Below are 7,044 nucleotides of genomic sequence, written 5' to 3'. Positions count from 1 at the left end.
TATTATGTTTTTGCTTTGTACTTTTTAAGCCGATGCTGTGTTTAATGTCAGCAGTAGTTATTTTGCATTTTACTTTTTTTTTATTATTTTTTAAGCACTTTGGAGCTTTCAGAATAAAAGGCTTACACAAATGTAAGGGAATAATCACTTATATTCAAAATTAAAAAAAACTGGGGTGTTTTTGTTTCTCCTTTTGTATGTTTCAACAGAGAATTTCTTTACTTTTAAGTATGTTAATTTGTTAGTAATTGCCATAGCCTTTGTTTTTTCTTTCAGTCTATAAGGAAACAAGAATGGACAGCTATCATACCAAACTCCCAGCTTATAGTCATCCCCTATCCTCATAATGTTCCTCGAAGGTAACTTCATCATTTTGATTTGCCCTTCACAAAATTACATTAATTCAGAGTTTAAATTAGGCATTATGTGTAGGTTTAAAATTAGTCACTTGTATAGAAAGTAAGTTTAAGAACAATGGCGGGGGTGGGGGTCAGTTCTATAGATGTAGTCGCCTCAGTGACTAGGCAGAATACTTCTCAAGTATTTACACAGACTTTGTGCCTATAAACAATCAAAATCTAGTACCAGCTCATACAAACAATCAAAAAGTATCACCAGCTCAGCTCCTGTAAATAATAACATATTTGCTAGATTTACTAACATTCTTTTTGACAAATTGCAAGCATGGTAATGATTGAAGCAAGCATTTTTGTTTCACCAAACATGCAATTTTTGTCTAGTTGCCTATAAAAGCTTTAGTTCAGCCCTTCTGAATGCAGTATCTTGCCACAGGTATGAATGTTTTTCATTAAGCAAAGGTGAATGGGTTGGTTACACGAGAGCTTGAACATGGAATTCACTTTGCAATTAAAATGTTTATCCCAGAAAGACAGCATGTTTCTCTCTTTGCTATTAGAGAAAACATTAGTCACGTATTCCAGCTGCTTTTTGCCGCTTGATCTACTAGTGAGGTCAGTTGCATTTATCATGCAGAAATGATTCTGACATCAGTTTCAGCAGTTAATTTTACTATAGGACAAATAACAGTTGAGAAATGATGTGCCACTTGAGTTGCTAATTAACAACCATAGGAATAACACCTGCCAGATGAAGAAAACTTATAGTTTTGAGGTATTTGAAGGTACATGTTATGCAAAAATTTTTCTGTCATCTTATCCTTAAACTATTTTTGCTTTCCTATAAACTAAGTTTATGGAGACTGTAGAACAGCAGAGGATAGAATACCCAGAAGAGATCAGATTTCATAGTAAATACTTCTTAAATTTATATTTTTTTTCTAGCATAGATATATTGTTACCTGAGAGGCCTCAGTGCTGCCTCAGCCTAGAGCCTCCTGCTGATAGCTTTCCCATGATAGGAAGCTTGGAATACAAAAAGGGTGTTAATCAAGCCTCAGGACCCGACAACATTCAAGGAATGTCTTCCAGAAGCCCTTAAAGTGCTTAATTTTATTGCTCCAGCATTCTCCTGCCATCATCAACTGGTTCTGTTGCCTACTACTGTAGTTGTGTCTGGGTAAACTTCAGACTGAGAGATGCTTAACCAACTGGACCCTATAAGCCTGTCCAAGAGGAGCCTCTCATGGGGAGGAAACAATCGTATCTTACAGGCTTATTTCATCCTGCTTCTCCAGCTCCCCAAACCCCAGGCAGTTTTGTGGAAGGTTTTCCTACGCGTTTTACTCTGCCCTGGTCAGAGGCAAGAGATAAATCTCCTTATGAGAAAGAGGGATATTCCTGAGGATATGCATAGCATTCCTGGAAAGTTAAACAGAAACTGAATTTAGACATGGCATTACCTGAAAATAATTATTTTAAGCCGTACATTTCCAAGTAAACACCATTAAGCTTCAGTCTCTAAGCAGAGCCACTAGCTTCTGTAGACCAAGTTGTTACCTGCCATACACTAGCAGGTTCTTTTCATCTTTATAAGTTAAATCTGTTTTCTGCTTCCTAATGAAGGGTATTAATGTTTCCTTGGATTTTCTTCTTTTGTATAGCTGGAGTGCCAAGCTGTATCTGACCCCGAGTAACATTGTGCTACTAACAGCTATAGCCTTAATTGGGGTCTGCGTTTTCATCCTGGCGATAATTGGCATATTACACTGGCAAGAAAAGGTAAGCTTAATTAACTAGATTCTTTTCTATATTTTCTATACTATTTAACACTTCCTAATATTTTACAGTCTTGTACATTGGGATTCTTGAGCAGTTTTCTACAGTATAATTTCTGACACAGGCTGCATTAATTCCTAAAAGGTGTTTATTATTAATTCAGTATTTACTGCAAGCTTAAAAATTGGCATTGTTTTTATTTAAGCTCTAAGACACTTAAAAAGGGAAATGAAGAGCGACATGGATAAGCTTTGGCCATTAAGCTGTCATTCCCAACTAAATGAGACAGTTCTATTTCATATCTAAGCTTTCTATTTTGCAGAGTTTTAAGGAGTACTATTTTGGAAAATGGAACATAAACTCAGTTTACTTATCTTGAGTTCTGCTCGTAATCTAAAAATAAGGAAAACGTCTCTTTTTCTGTATCTATCTTTGCTGATTGCACTGACATTAGCATTCAAGACTGTATATGGACTCAATCGTGTGCACATTGGCTGCTTTGCTCTGTGTGTCTGAATTATACATGCAGTGTATAGAAATCCATTGATTTGAAGAAGCATTTTGAAAGGGGCCTTTCATGTCACAAAAGAAATGCGTTCCCATTTTTCTTAACTATGCTCAGTTCACAATCATATCCAACTGGCAGGATTGCCAATAAATGCTACTACATAGCCAAACCATAATCTTAGCTGTCAAATAAAATTACTGCACATTTTGACGTGGTAGAACTGTTTGTTATTTCGTGCTTGTGGAAATAAAATGACCTTGTTAGACATTCAGATAAGATTTGTGCCTGCTTCATATTTACATAAAACGCAAAAGCAAAGAAATACAAAGTTTATGATGACTGTCCTTAGCATGTCCTACTGTACCAAGAAAGCATTGCTACCTGCCTGTGCACTGGCTGGGTTTAATTTTGTCTCCAACACATCTTAAGCAATAAGAGTAGAAGAAATACTTGGACTTTGAGTTGGGGAAGGATTAAATATGTGTAATTCCGTCTGGAGAAATGGAGACTTAATGTCAACATTTAAAACAATTCTTTGTATAATAATCCATGTATTGTAATGTAAGGAAGCACTCAGTCCAGAGCGAGTGCTTTCTGAGCCATTTTAAACCACATTAGGTATATGTGAAAGAAGTGGTCTATTGGTTATATCATAAACTCACTTCCAACAGCTGCATCTTGCTCAAAATAGGCACAAATATTTGGATAAATCGTGTATATTTTCAGACTACTGCATAAACATTTTTTAATTCCTATACTTTTCCGAGACCCTCCTATTGATTTTTACCTTCCCGATGTTTAGAAGAAACGGTTGAGGTACAGAACAAGTAAGAATCTTGACCAAAGCTGTATTATGCATCACTGACATGCCTGGGAGTTAAACTCCAAAGTTCCTTGTTTCTAAGCTTGTTCTTGGTTTACTGGCTCTTCCAGTAATCCTCTCATAAAAAATACTGTTCTGCCTAAATGCTATTTTCCCTTACCGATCTCTAGAATACCTATAGCAAAGAAAGGAAGAGGAACTGTACTGGCAGTTAGAATCTCTTCTTTTCCCCCAGAGGACATAACTGTCTGTTAGCTGCAGTGTTTTATTCAGCAGTTAAAATAAACCATGTACTTTGACCTGTGCAGATAAGTAGTAGTTGCAGCCAACAATAGTTCTTATACACCCATCTGCCAGCCAAGTATTGCATTGTTTAAATAACTTCAGGATTTAGGGATAGTATGTTGCTCTGTCATGTCATAGAAATTTTGGATCCATTGGGGAAAAAAAAAAAAAAAAAAGAAAAGCTTTTAAATCTCAGTTACTAGTTTTTAGTTTTGAAACCTCAAATGAAAGAGAAATTGAGGAAGAACTTAGACCATTATTCATCTTACAACAATACAGTCTGCTCCATTAGCTAAGGACCTGATATTCTTGTATTTTGATTCTTTATAACTTGTTTTGTGGTCTTAAGGCTAGTCATGTGAACACTACACTGATGATAATACTGCTAGAGAAGTTTTGATGGATTCATCAGAGTATCAGTTACTGTCAAATGTGAAGTAGTAATTTTTTCAGGAAGCACACAAGAAATGGAGTGAAAAATGCTTTCTAATTGAGAGTATAAAATTTTGTGCAATGTGACATGCATTTCAATGTAGGTAAGTGTATGCCACTCCCTTCTTCCCACCCCATTTTTGACACTCGGAATACTACTGACATTGATAAGGTCCCTGCCAAAAAGCCAGACTGATATATCTTAAGTTTCACTGACAGCTCTGCTGCTGCCACAAAATGCAGTAAAATCCATAGTTAATCCACTGGAGCTGCTATCATACATAGATACTGTGTGATGAGGAAGTTTTTGGTCTCGAACCAGAGCAGATGACAAACTTTCATGGCAGAACACATGCACACATTTCTACCCAAAATTGTTGTGTATATTTATCAACTGACATACAAATCTGAATGCCTACACAACAGCATACTGTAAAGGCTTTTCTTCATTTTACTCATAAAAAAAAACCCCAAAAGTTAGGTATAAACAAGCTAAGAAGCATTTCAGTCTGTTTTGCTAAATTTCTTATGCTAGGATTTACACATACTGTCTGTCATGACAAAAACACTTTTCTAGAAAAGTTCACACAACGTGTTCAAAAATCCTTTCAAGTGCTTTCATACTCTGCTTTAGAACACAAGAGGAAGCTTGGGGAAGAGGACGTGTTTTTACACATTACATGATTTGTAGGTACAATTTAAATAGGCTTCTTCTTTACAGGCGCCATCCAAACTACTTTTTCAGTACATCAATGTGTGTTCTGCATAAATAAGTAGGGAAATGGATACCACCTCACACTTTCATAATACAAACAAAACCATGGAACATTTGTAGCCTACTTGGTGCTGTTAATTGTTGGTTGAACTGCTATCTTTGTTTAAATTTGTATTTAACAGACACGTTTAAAAAGAATCTCATTTTAAGTGTAACGTAGATGACATTTACAGTTAATCCAGAGTAATTTCGTCTCATATTTATAATGCAGACTAAATAAATGCATACTAAGAAACATTCTTCATTTTTTAAATATTCCTTTTTAAAAAAGCGTTATTAGAAATAATAGAAAGTAATAGGTCATAAATACTAAAACAGCTGAGCATTAACAGCAGAAGCCAATTTTGAGTAGATTATTGCCATTTCAAACTGACATCATTTAAAAGCTAATTATTGGGCTTTTACTAAGCTTTTTGCCTTTTGTCAAATGAGTGACTTGGAAAAAATCAACCATTCTGACATTTGACAGCTCATTTCTGTAATAGTATTGCTCTAGATCCCACAAAGTGTTTTTTTATTGTTATTTTTCAGAAAGCAGATGACAGAGAAAAGCGACAGGAGGCTCATCGGTTCCATTTTGATGCTATGTGACATGCCTTAATATTTATGAAGGAGCTACCACTCATTTGCTTAATTGAAATACTAAATTCTGATTTGTAAAATGGTTACCGTGAAAATACTGCTGGTGTGCTATTTGTAAATGTTGCATTATTTGATATTTATTTGGAAAGTATTAAAATTAGATCTGAATGTCTTACAAGGCCTTTCAGTTAACAGACTGTATATAATAGCATTTGGTCTTTATTTAACAGAACTGTAAATTCATTTTTCGTCATAAAGGGATCATATTGCATGTACCATTGTTTACGTACCGCCAATTCTTTAGTAATATTTGATAGAAAGCAAGTTGTGTAAATAAAATCTATCATTTCAGCAAGCAGAATACTTTGTACCATGTGAAGTGGTCTTGTCACTTATACATTCCTGCAAAATAACCTCAATTTCTTAAAGTTAAGCTTGAGCAATTTCTCAGATTACTTGATCATTAATTATTTTGGTTGTACTAAATGGTGCTCAACCTAAAGTATTCTGTATTTTTCTTTATTTAAATCCGTATGTGCAATAGTTAAATTCTTTAAGAATTGGAGAACTAAAAGAAACCTGCAATGTTATTGCTAGTTCAGTAGCTCATCATGGGATAAATGCAGTATTTATGTGTGTTAGTTCTAGAGAGAAGTCAATGCATTAAAAAATTAGAATCATAAAAATTTATTAGCATTACATAAACTGCTTTTATAATTAAACTATAACAACATTTATTTTAGAAAGGTCTAAAGTCATTATGAAACAAACTTTTTTTTTTACTTATAAGAAAGGTATGGGACTTTTTTATGTTTGGTTTTCTTTTTAAAGAAGTTAAAAGAACCGTTTTGGAGTGGAAGGACAAGGAGGATTGACTGCCTAACATTTATTGCTAAGGGATGACATATACAAAGATTAATTAAGACTAGAATAGGACACTCGGAACAGGCCATGTACGTTATCTATGTACGTTACCATGCCCAAATTTCATAAGGCTGTGATAATTACATAAGACGAGTAGCTCAACTTTATATATTTAAAACGGTGATAAAGTTACAATTGCTCAGTGTACTGTGGATCCTGGAAGTCTCTAAAAACATTCATGCTTTTATTTAATAGTTATTCCTTAGTGATATGAGTTTACACGATCAATTGTGCATTTAAATCTGTCAATTTGCATTCCTAATAAATACTGTTTGATAAACTATAACACACTTTCTCAACAAACTCCAAAGTGTTGATCTTACAGGCAATCACCTCTGCAGTAGGTGTCTCCTCTGGTCTGGGCACTTGCCCTGTAACCAGCTGTCCTGTAATGCTACCATTGCTTGTCAATACAGGAACAGAAAAGAGAGAGCAGGTACAAAGCTGAACTGATTGCGTCCACCCTGAATCACAGTCAAACAGTTTGTTACCATGGCAGTGCTGAACAGCGACCCATTCATACAGCAGCATCAAGCCAAAAATCAGAAGAGTACTGATAAGCAGTCTACTAAGCTATGAA

The 7,044-nt window shown here is 35.0% G+C and overlaps 1 long non-coding RNA gene across 1 annotated transcript in view; it reads left to right on the top strand.

Moving 5' to 3' along the window:
* LOC104294455 overlaps nucleotides 1-6,038 on the top strand; it is a 6,745-nt gene extending 707 nt beyond the window's left edge. Inside the window, exons 2-4 of the long non-coding RNA XR_717926.1 lie at nucleotides 277-359; nucleotides 2,021-2,138; nucleotides 5,490-6,038. This is a non-coding gene — a long non-coding RNA (uncharacterized LOC104294455). The remainder of the gene's footprint in view (nucleotides 1-276; nucleotides 360-2,020; nucleotides 2,139-5,489) is intronic.
* The last annotated feature ends 1,006 nt before the right edge of the window (nucleotides 6,039-7,044 follow it).

Source organism: Charadrius vociferus, unplaced genomic scaffold (genome assembly GCF_000708025.1).
Source record: "Charadrius vociferus isolate BGI_N301 unplaced genomic scaffold, ASM70802v2 scaffold341, whole genome shotgun sequence".
NCBI classification, from domain to species: domain Eukaryota; kingdom Metazoa; phylum Chordata; class Aves; order Charadriiformes; family Charadriidae; genus Charadrius; species Charadrius vociferus.
The sequence above is the reverse complement of the archived record's forward strand: the minus strand, read 5'-3'. Positions and strand labels throughout refer to the sequence as shown.